Source organism: Python bivittatus, unplaced genomic scaffold (assembly GCF_059951505.1).
Source record: "Python bivittatus isolate LINGU-HERP-01145 unplaced genomic scaffold, Pbiv_v1 ctg000840_np1212, whole genome shotgun sequence".
Taxonomy (NCBI): domain Eukaryota; kingdom Metazoa; phylum Chordata; class Lepidosauria; order Squamata; family Pythonidae; genus Python; species Python bivittatus.
In genome coordinates, this window is record NW_028277113.1 from 41,844,382 (window position 1) to 41,856,806 (window position 12,425).

Here is a 12,425-nt window from a genome sequence, read left to right on the forward strand (position 1 = left end):
AAGTGCGCAAAAGACTGCAGGAATTAGGTGGGGGTGTTGTGGAGCATTAGTTATCCCCTCTATAGTATCTTAATGTAATAGGGGAGATTGCAAGCATATACTGACCAATGAATCAACCCAACAATAGATCAACCACATTAGGTAATATGGATAGGTCTACAAAGAACCACACAACCAACTCTGTTTTTTTGAAACCTTTGTAAACTGCACTAATTAACATGCATGTGGGTGGCCATCGAATTTGAAATTATAGTCACTGTGTCTTAAATTTCTTCACCAGGTACCCCACATGCCAAGCTGCATTTGAAACCATTGTTGCACTGTTTTTTAAAAGCCATTTGTTGCAATGCTTACAATTAAGTGTTGTGCTGGATACATCTTGTCTTTTGGCATGTATAAAAAAGCTCTTCTATTGTGGAGTGTAAGTAGGGTGTTGTACTAGGATCAGGAAGACCCAGGTTTATGTCTAGTTTTTCATGGTATTTATTGGAAGATTTGGAGCCAGTTAATATCTCTCAGCCCAATCTGCCCCACAAGATTATTGTGGAGGAAAAAAATCAGAAGAGGAAATATTATAGAAATTTCTTTGAGCTCCTGGAGTAAGGAAGGGTATGAATCTAATGAATTCATGATATAAGTTCTAAATGTAGCTATCGTTTGCACGCAACTTTCAGTAGTATACTTTTTTCCATATACCATTTTTGGGTGGATATTTGAAGGAAAATTGACTTCTACTGGATATCTGTTAACATTCATAAGATCCAAATGTGCTTCCAAGTGGAATTTGTGGCAAAATTCTTTTGTCTCTTTAATGTTGGGAGATCTATGGTCCTACATAAGGAAGGAACAATGGTTCAGGTTGCTGAGCAACGAAAGCTTTAACAAAGATGTAAGCATAGAGATAACTGGGAAAAGAAATTGTGCTGTGAGTCTATACAGAAGTAGTTGTATTCCATGATCTGTAGAGAGAGAAAAGATAGAGATTTCATAGAACAAACCCAAGAGATACGTAAAAAGTACTTGTGCTATTAGGTAGAAAATAACAAGTTTAAAATGTCAAATAAAAAGCTTTCTCCTTTCACTATAAAGATACAACCTTCTTTATTTAGGAAAACTGTAAATGGTATTCAGAACCATTTGTCATGAAGACTGAAAGCTGTCCTTTAACAATTTCCCATTTGCAGGTATAGAATCTGTAAAACTTGACGGGGTTGGAATTCTTCTCAGACCCGCTAAGGGCAATGAGATAAATCTGACCACAGCTATAGCAAAAAAAAAAAAGTGTTCTTTATGTGTGATTTAGTTTTAGCATATTATAATTAAGTCTTCAATCCTATGCACACTAACTGGGAATAAAGCCTGTGGAGCTATCATTTGAGTATACATACATAGAATCGCACTAATAGTTCATTGTCATCCCCTCTCCACCAAATAAGACATTGTCTTGAAATGGATCAGAATTCTGGAGGAGCTCAGCCAGGATAAATTTTAACTGGAAATGTACCAAATGTTAACAACTAGGAATGTATTTACTGAGAACCAGATGCATTGTGAAATATTCTCAACTTGCAGTCTACTCTAGGTTTAGGTTTAGGGTTTGTTTTTGTTTTTGCTGGATAAACATTGTATGCCATTTTTAGAGGCCCCCAGGGCAACAGTGTTAATAGACTTTAGTTTTGCTACTTTTAGTTTTATTTGTTCTGCATTTTACTATCCTTCCTTTAGTACTGAATCAATCTCCACTTATAAATGATAGACATTTATAACTGACATTCTTGAGGGACTGGTCAAAAGCACACAGAGCAAGGAAAGGAAAGTAGAAGACAAAATTCAAAAGCATGCATTTTTTCCAGATATAATTGCTTTAAAAACATTGTTAAAAATGTTGTCACACATTATTTTATCATGGGAATACTGCTATCCCAGGATATCATTAAATATTTCAGTACGTCAGTCTGAAATCTCAATATTATCTCTCAGACCTCCCAAATTGTTCAGAAAAACTAAACAGGCTAATAAAACAAAACATCATTGTCTTCCAAATTTTCTGCAATCCAATTCCTTGTTAATAAATAAATATGCATCTTCCTTGATCCTCATAATCTTGGTTGCTGAACCTAAAGTCAGGGAATAAAGTAGCACATCACATTATTGTCTCTTGTAGTTTTGCTACCAGCTTCTAAAAATAGGATTATATGTAGTACCAAGGCTTTTCTATTGTTGTCAATGTTCTAAGATCTGTAAAATTAAAAAAAAAAAAGTATAATAGGGACAACTTGTAACATATGCCTAAAATTTGGTCAGAGATACATAATCCACGATGCTAATCAATCTACCATAAGTGTGCACTTCCAATGCTCTTTTGCACAGTTGTGTAGTAGGAGAAAACACCAGTTCTTTCATCAGAGTTGATAAGATAGGACTATTATCCATTCTTCCTCTCTGACAAGCCCATAGCTTCCCTTATGTCCCCAAGGATCAGCAAATAGCCTCACAAGAGAACAATCTGCACTACCATTTTATCATTACGGTGTGATATCTGGATTACTCATAGGGCACACAACATACTTCCCAACCTTTTCTCCTGGTACTCTTCCTTAGTTTCTGTTGTCCTTCCTGCTATAAACTACTTCTATTGGGCTTCTTCATTAAATTTGATTTTACTATTCTACCCCATTCTGAGGGCTTTCATCATTGTAACTCATGGAGGATGGACTTTTCTTCGTCTACAACTACCTCTGATTGTTTTATGAATTAGCCATCACTGAGTTAAATATTCACCCAATGGGCTGCTCCCAGGCATGATACAGCTAGGTAACTTTAGACCCTGAATTTAATGGTCTGACAGAGGTCTTCCTTTATTTGGTCAGTTGGCCTCATTGTATTATCTCAAGAAATGCCCCAGTAATATTCAGACCTCTCTTCATACTTGGCAACTGTTTCTATGTTCCTGGTATGAAGCATAATATAAATTGCATACTACTTTATTGTATAAATATTGCATTATTATTGTACACTGCTTAGAACCCTATTGAGGTAAAGGATTCTATAAATTTTATATCTATTTCAAAGCAAGCAAGCAACCTGTCTGTTAAGACTGATATAAGATTCTGAATACGTGCATTTTAAACTTGCCTTAATTATTATTGTAATTCATGGTTACAAGAATGACCTACGAGACCCCTAGAGGTCTGCAGTCTTCAGCCCCAGATCCTTCATCTTCTTGGACTCTCTTCCTCTTTTTTAGTAATGTTTTTTAAAATTTTTATGTTTTAGGTTTTATGTATGTATGGTTTTAATGTTTTGTGTGAACCTCCCAGAGTCCCCCATTGGGGGGAGATGGGTGGGGGAGAAATTTAATAAATAAATAAAAATTTTGATTTTCTTGAGAAGAAGCATGATTTTATTGCAGAAAAAGACGTGTTTAAGTAAAAATAAGCAAATGAGCCTGGTTGCATCCCCCCATCTATAACTTTTTAAAAATGAAGCAGTGGTACTTACTATCTTCACCAGGGATGTTGGCATGCACTTGCTGGCCGTTGGGCTTGTTTACCCCTGTCCCATTACCTGCTGTTCTGAGTTAGGTGGTATTCTGGAAGGCTAAATTCAGCAGGGAGGCCAGCTCAAGCTCTACAAGTGAGTGTAAGGAGGTTAAACCTTACGGAGACTGAAGCATTGGAAGAGTTTTAAATATGCTGATTATATATTTTATAATTATCATTATCATGAGGCTGAATGGAGATGTAGGTATGGGAAAGGCACAGTTAATTTGTAAGGGTTGAATCAGTAAGAAGCTAGGTACAATCTCTGTTTCAGCTATCGCTACATAAAGGCAAATAATTTAAAATTGTGACTTTTGCTCTCACTTTTAGGAAGGAAATGTAAGATTCCCATGCACAGCTTTTGAATATGATTTTAATATTTGCAATAACTTGTGACACAGGGCAGTTTGTGCTTCCCCTCATTTATGCAACTGTTCATGTAAATTGTCCAATAATTTTTTAAAAATACAAATACTTTGTTTTTACACACATGATACAAGCCTTCCTCTAATTTATATAACTACTCATGTAAATTGCCCAATAACTTTTAAAAATGCATTATTTTTATATACAATATGTGATGCAAGCTTTTAAAATGATATTTCTCCCAAAGTAAAAATTACTACTAATTTGACTTGGGTGTTAGTAGCAAACTTTTTCTAAGCTTTTTTTTTGGGGGGGGGGGAGGGCTGATTTTTGATATGGAAACTTCAAAGATTACCAGAATTTGATACTAATGTTCATTCCATTGCAAAATCAGTGGGAACAGAATGCCCAGATATGCTTCCAACAGAATTCACAACAAAATTCACTACTACATGCTTTTAGTTTTTTACAGTTGTAGTTAGCACAAACATGTAAATCAAATGAGAATAGAAATTCATATCTTAAAATCAGTATCAAAACATTGGCCTAAAATGATGCAGTCTCTCTTGCTACACATGAAATAGCTACTCAGTGTTGAAGCAAGCAGCACATCCTTCTTTGCTGTTGCGAAAAAGACATAGGCAAAAGACTGGAGCACATAACACCAGCTGCAAACCAAATCCCCCAAGGAAGTCCAGACAGGTGGTTTGAATTCTACTGACAGGTGTTACTAGTTCCTGTGTCAAGGACAGCTGGTTTTCTACCTCTTGCACGGATGCTGGAAGTGAAATTTCTTGTTTGGAAGCAATATTCTCAAGCCAAACAAATGTGTTTCTGACGTTGTCTACTTCTTGGTCTCCTCAGGGTGCTCATTATGGCTGTCATGACACTATTTCTTCTTTCTAATTTGCTAGCTTGGCAGCTCACGTTGTACTTGTGGACTAATTAGATTTGTTTTGGCTTCCTTGCATCTGCTTGCTCAACAGTCCAAATGTTGGCACCAAAATGGGAGTTTAAGTTCAAATACTTATCAGTTGGAGTTCACAATGCGAGCAGATGTGGAAGGTTTGCATCTGTGAGATATTTTTGAGGTTGCTATTAACGTATGTTGCTAAAATAACCTTGGCAGATAGAATTAGAAAGAGCTTTGAAAAAAGCGGTATAACAAATTATAAAAGTATACTATGCTTTCTGGAAAAAGGACATGAACCATTGAATGCAGTTAATTTTCTATTTATGTTAATATAATATGGATGGTTAACATTATTATAAAAGAACATTTGTGGAAGCTGCGGTCCTGTATTTTCTTGGTCCATTCTTCCACTGCTCTTTGTTGGCTGCTAAACCTTTCCCCATTACCTGTTACCAGGGAGATATCACTGTTATCTTAGTTGACATCACATTGCTCTCCTAGGTAGAAATAGGGCAAAGTATATCTATCCATGTCCTTGTATCCCTTTCTCTTCATTGACTACCCTAGATAGGGGCAGGGAAAGGTTCAGGATAGTGATGCCACAAATGAAGGAATTGTTTCTACATGTTATAGAAGAGCACTCAGGACAGGGATCTTATTTTTGACAGCATCCCTAAATTTCCCATTGTATAAAAGGTGCTTTTAGGAACAAGACAAAGAATTAAAACATTTGCACCTTTACTGATAAAAAGGAACACAGAATTAGGACCCAGAAGATGTATTTAAAAAGCAGCTGTACTACAAAGTTTTCTCATCATACAACCACATCAATAGATCCTGGCATTAGCCTTGAGCAAAGATCCACAATCAATTACATTTGATGTGAAAGTGATACATATTTTCAGCTATGTTAATAAAAATATAAATATGAAAAAATACACAAATCAATTCAGTTCTTATTAGGCCTAAACAAATAAGACATAATTAACAATTAATTAATTAGAAGGATGTGATAATGTGTTGCTCTATTTCCAAAATAATGTATTTTTATCTGGGCAACAAAGAAGGCAGAAAAAGCTATATATTCTATGTAAATTAAATTTTGGAATAATTATGATTCTTGATTCTTAAAATCAGCCACTGTGAGATAGGACCAATGACTCCAACTGTTCCAACATTCTGTCTTCAACAGCTTCCAACTGGATGACTTGTTGAAGGTCAGAAATGGAACAATACTTAATGTTTTGAATCCACTTTCTCTATAAATGTGGAACAAAGATTTCTTATACATTTTAAACATGGTTTCATTAATATCAAATTATATAAAGCAGAGAAGAGTTTTAATCTTTTCTTTAAAAATATTATTACTATAATATATTTTGATCTGAATTACCATGCAGTGCTGCAGCTTCCTAACCAAGTTGAAAATGTGTCATATATCCTGATTTTTGCATTTAGAAATGTAAAAAGAATATGTCACACTTTTCACATTGAATTAAACAAATTAAATAGTACTGCCTATTTCCTCTTCCAGGAATATATTGTGTACATAATTACTAATTGCCTTCATCTTTTAAAATGTCTGAGAGATTCAGATATTATCTTGAACTTTCCCCAGGGGAAAATGTCCCAATATTATATAACAATGCTGGAAATATGTGAAAATGATAATGAAAATGTGAAATTGCCCAATGTAAGATAAACAACTCAAAACATGGATTGTAACATGGGCACAATTATATTAAATATCAATTAGAGTTCACGTAAATAATATCTATCATAATGTTATACCCAGATTGGTTTTTTTAAAGTGTAGTAATGAAATATATGAACATATGGTGACAGCCAAGGATGACTGTAAATAATAGGGCTGTTCCATCAAATAATCTAGGTAACCATCTACAAATAATTTTTATCAAATTATTATTGAAAGGCTCTGTACTTTACTAGAAGCCTGAAGCAAGGGATTCCTGTGCCAAGTATTACTCCTCTGAGTTTGGGTGCTTAGTGTCTTTACTTGTTTAATTGCATGTATATCCTGTCATAAACTCAGGGTGATGTGCAATGATTTTTAAAAATTATCTTACTTGGAAACATTGATGAGATTTTGAGTTGCTCAGCTGAGTTTGAAATGTTATTTCCTTCAAGTCTTGCAAATGTAGAGTAATATGAATGGTCACATTGTAGAAAATACAGCAAATGTATTAAATTTGGTTTCATTCTCTTTTTATATTTTTAAAATGTTGTTAGCTCCTTTTAGCATTTTATAAGTGGAAGGATGGATTCTAAACTGAATAAATAAAACCTAAAGGTTGTCAGAGAAGTTCCTGCATGCCTGCTTCATATAAGACTCAGAAGCATGGGAAATCCTGTTAAAAATTATACTGTGGTCATGATAACATTCAGCATTCTCCTATATGTGGTTACATTATCATCTTAAACTCTGGTAGTTCTATGAGGGTTGAATGAAAAATAATGCCTCCACCTCCATACTTTTAGTTTAAATGGGATATTTTAATAAATGAAACAGGAAAATAATCCTTGAAATAAACTTTTTTTGTTACCTGTATTTACTACTTCATATAATTACTGCTATTAGCTACACATTTCTGCTAATGATGGACAAGCTTCTTTAAGCTGTCATGAAAGAACTCCAGACTTTGTCTCTTCAATCAGGTCTTGACAGTCCTTTCCATCTCTTTATTTGAGTCACATGGATACCCACAAAGGTGTTCTTTCAATTTTGGGAAAAGGTGGAAGTTGCATGGTGCCAAGTCTGGACTGCATGGCAGATTGGATAAGATGGTGAGATTCAACTTCACAATTGTCTCTTGGGTAGTTTGTGAGGTTTGAAGAACATCATCTTCATCCTCCAAAATTGTAACCATGAGCTTTCCAGCTCATGGAAGGCATCAGGGTTAGGCAAACTGCCATGACAACTTACCTAAACTGAAAACTTGCTTTACCAACTTTACTTGAAGCTGAATGTACTTCCTTATTTTATATAAATGCCAGATCTGTTCCATATTTTACTAAGGTTTTGTTTTATGTTTGCCAACAAGTACAGCACCAGGAAGCAAGTAGAGTTCTGGGTCCCAGGCAAGCCTTTTAGATGCCCCCCCCCCCCCCATGTTGAGAGTGCTCAGGAGCCAAGCACTCCTGTGTTGTGGTAACTGAGGTATGCAAGAGAAAGGGGTCATCTTACCTGGCCAGAAAAATTCTGGACAACCATTGGATGGCAGAAAAGATGACACTGCTGTTGTCTAGTAGTAATCTGAACTTTTGTAGCCCAAACATAGGGAACTCTTTTCCCTCTTTTGTTCACAAGGAAGAGAATAGTGAGAAGTCAAAGAAAGTGGCCAGCAGGGGAAGCTACCACATGAGGAGATGCTTGCTGCCATAGTGGCAGTGGTTCTTCCCTCACTTGCTCCCTCCTTCCTTTTATGCTGCTCTTCTACTACAGCTACTATTTGGGCTCCGAGCTTCACTTCCCATGTGGGCTGCAAAAATCTGGACAACCACTTGACACAGTAGCAAACAGATTCTTTACTGCCATCTAGTGGTGATCTGACTTTTGCAGCTCAGATGTAGTGGGTCTGTTCCACAAATCAAGTTTGTTGAAGGTGGGAGTAAGACATTTATTTTTTTGTTCAATTTATATAGCTCATCACAGATGCATGACTGTGGGTGGCTTACAACAATTAAAAACTACAAAAAGAACAAAGTGCAATCTTAAAACACATAGAAAAGCATACAAAACAATATACAAACTAAATAGCAGAATCCACAGCCAGATCTAAAAAACAGTCTGTGGAGTCCTTGGTGCTCTCTGAGCTTGGTTGTTTGCTTGCAGAAATTTCATGAAATACCTGCAAGCAAACAACCAAGCTCAGAGAGCACCAAGGACTCCACAGTTCAACCCTGAGCTACATATATTCTTTTCTAAAAACAAGTTGTATATTGGTTATGTTGTATATTCAACAAAACCATTGTATAGGCTCTACTGCACATATGGATCCCCATGCCTGGTTGCAGAGCCATGTCTTTAAGGCCTTACAAAAAGCCAGTAAGATTGGGGCCAATCTGATTTCTGGGGGGATGATGTTCATGTGAGTGCCATGACAGAAAAGGCCCTCCTCCTGGACCCCACCAGATGACATTCTCTAGCTCACTGTTTCTTAATCTTGGCTACTTTAAGATGTGTGGACTTCAGCTCCCAGAATTCCCCAGCCAGCCATGCTGGCTAGAGAATTCTGGGAGTTGAGGTCCACACATCTTAAAGTTGTCAAGGTTGAGAAATGCTGCTCTAGCTGATGGGACCAGAACATGCCTCTCCTTCCATATCTAATGGGACAGGTAGATGTAACTGGGAAGGAATGGTCCTTCAGATAGCCCATTCCCATGCCATGAAGGGCTCTATAGGTCATCACCAGCATCTTGAATTGAACCTGGAAGCATACTGGCAAGCAATGCAATTCATGGAGCTGAGGTGTAACATGTGTCCAGCGAAGAGCACCCTAACTGCCCATGCAGTTGCATTCTGCATCAGTGGTAGCTTCCAGATGCTCTTCAAGCACAGCCCAATGACTACTGCATTGCAGTAGTCCATTTGGGAATTTGAGTTTGGTGAGTGCCGTTGTATGAGCCCCCAAGGCAGCCCCCTCCCCTGCCTTCATTATATTTACTCTACTGGTAAGAAATATCTATTCTGAATGTTTTCAATGCATATGGAGGAGGCAACAGTTATACAGATTATTGTGAAGTTGCATTGACAAATTGCCCTGGACCTTCATATGGCTACTAGAAAGTAACTCCCTAAAACTCACTTCAGATTAAACAGATACCTTAATTGTGCTTGCCAAAACTTTCTATACCAGATATGTCTTATATGTTGATCAGGTGGAAACATGGGTCCAATAATTTGTCTTTTTCCATGATTTCCCATTCTCTTATTTCAGGTCTATATATGCATGTTTTACCCATGAATAACCTCCTTAAGCCATCTTTTTTACTGTTTCTCTTAAAACAGTTATATTATTAAAGACGACTAAACTCATAGACATAAAGCTCTCTGTAGATAATGTTAACATTGACAGAATCTGACACAGAGCCTGGAAATTCAGAGCTGCAGTTGGCATCTCTTTCTGAATTCAAGCCACTCTGCTCTTTATTTTCCACAGGAACATTTTTTCCAGCATTAAGTATGGATTTTTTAGTTGTTATTATAGCAGTTATTTAATTGGTGGGCTTTTATTTTCATGTTATTTAAACTGTTGCCCTCTCTGGATGACTCCTATTTAGGAAAAAATGCCCCAGGATATCTAGAGAATATCTTTCAGTATTAGCAGACAAAGCAATTTGCCTTGATAAGGAACAACTATATGCTTGTCCAGTCTACTCAAGATGGAGATGAAGCCATGCAATTTGTTGGACCTACCTATAGAGAGATTGGAAAATTTAAATGCTAGGTAAAGATGTCTCAAATTGAGCTACAGTCCTGGTGACCACGTGGAAACATCCTGTCATCGTTTTCTTGGCAGCAGTAAAGAAGTGTTTTGCCATAACCTCCTTTTGGAATGGTTTTACAACTCCCCAATCTAGCCTAAGAACCTGGATTTCACTGGAGATCTCCTATTCCAGTACTAACCAGGCCTGACTCTGCTTAGCTGTTTTTAAGATCAGTAAAGTCAGCCTAGTGCTTCCATCTGCTGTGGGCATCAAATTACAATTCTTAGCAAAGTACTATATCCTGAAAACCATAAAGAAAGCTTAGGGGTCTGGTTATGCAAATATAGGTCTATCCAGAAAGCTCAGTTAGATTGCCAAACTATGGATTCTATTCTAACATGTCCAAGTTTTTGTTCTGAATTCTTGTTTCTACAATGACTGAATCCTAGTAAATGGAAAGGCAACTTTACACTGTTATTTTTCTTCAGCAAAGGGCACCATTCTTTTTAGCAATTAGCAGATGAAATAAAATACTATTCACAAATAAAGGGTCCAGTAATAGAAGCCTAGTGTGCTTAGACATATCTACAGTAGACATATTTAAATACATGAAACATAACATAGTTAGGATTCAATTTATACTGTTCTTTGAACTGTGCCAAATACAGTCAAGCTTTAAAGAATCCGTACTGCAAAAATGATATCTTTCTGGTCACTTCTTGAGATACCTGAATCTACAAGAGAGAGTTTCACAATTTTTTTTTTCATGTATTCATGGTAGCTTTTTTAGAATTAACTCCAGAATTTGTAAATGATAAATATGAAAAACAGATACCACTTTGTCACTAATTCCTCCACATCATATTTAAAAGTAAGAATAATAATCCCATACTAAGTAACCTTCAGATCCCAAGAAGGCTTTGACCCACCTGGGAACAGCTGACCTCCAGTTTCCCTACTTGAGGACAGTTTTACCTTTGAAATTAAAAACAATTGTTATTAATGGGATATTTTTTATACAGGCTATAATCAATTATTTCCAGCATTTATATCCATGCTGAAGATTCAGGATACCTCTTGACAGAATTGTGCACGTTTAGGTTGTTCTGTTGTTATCTGACACAGAATTACAGAGTTCCATTTTTGTGAAATAAAGTCTTCTTCAAGAGTTGAGTGACTTCTGTGGACTTCATGAATCTATGTATTAATTTTCTTGGCAACAGTACAGAAGCAACCTGCCATTGCTTTCTTCCAAGACTACTACTACTACTACTACTACTTTTCTTCTTCCCATCTAGCTTAGATAAAGCCCTTGTATTTCCTAGAGATCCAACCAGCCCCAGTTCTGCTTAGCTTTCAAGGCCAGACAATGAGTAAGGTATGGCCAACTGCTGAGGCTCCATGTAAGAGGGGAGATAAATATCTTGTGTCAAGAGGCTATATCTGTGCAACATCTATTGTGCAAGTATATTTCTATGTGAAGGTTTCCATTAGTCATCCTTCTCTATATTGGGATGTGTCCTCATCAGTGCATATTGTGTCAAGCTCAATAATGGTTCAGGTATGGACTCTCTTAGTCTTATCTGATGACAATAAAATATACTTTTGAGTTGGGAGAGAACAATGCATCCTGTCTGGTGAAACTTTCTTCCTGTCTGTAGGAAGGCATTGCCTATCCCATGGGGCAAGTGTTCCTTGCCAGACAATGCAAAACAGCCTCTCACCTTTCCTTAAAACTAGAGAAAGGAAATAGGACAGCTGCCAGCCAGAGATCAAGAGGAAAAACATGCCACATCATTTAGGGCTAATAATTACCAGAAATTCTTGATAGTTGCAACATATTCTTAGCATTTTCCATTTTAATAGAAAACATTATTGTAACTATCCCATGACAAATTTTTAAAACTATTGTCCATTATCTCAGATCAATACAAGTCTTATGTTAGCAAGTATAATTCATAATGCAAGTGTAATAAATAAGGCAGCTATTTGAGAATAAATATATTGAATTAACAACATCTAAATGCAGAGAACTGCTGAAAAGCAACCCAACCAAAATGTATGTCTGTGTTCCTTTGGTAAATCACTCAAATGTTGACACTTAACCAGCAGGGTACCAGTGTAGTTTCAGACAATAAAGTTACATTGTCTTTAAT

General features: G+C 36.5%; 1 long non-coding RNA gene across 1 annotated transcript in view; it reads left to right on the top strand.

The window, feature by feature from the left end:
* Positions 1–12,425, top strand: part of LOC148213738 (uncharacterized) — a 142,663-nt gene that overhangs the window by 50,549 nt on the left and 79,689 nt on the right. The window lies entirely within an intron of this gene.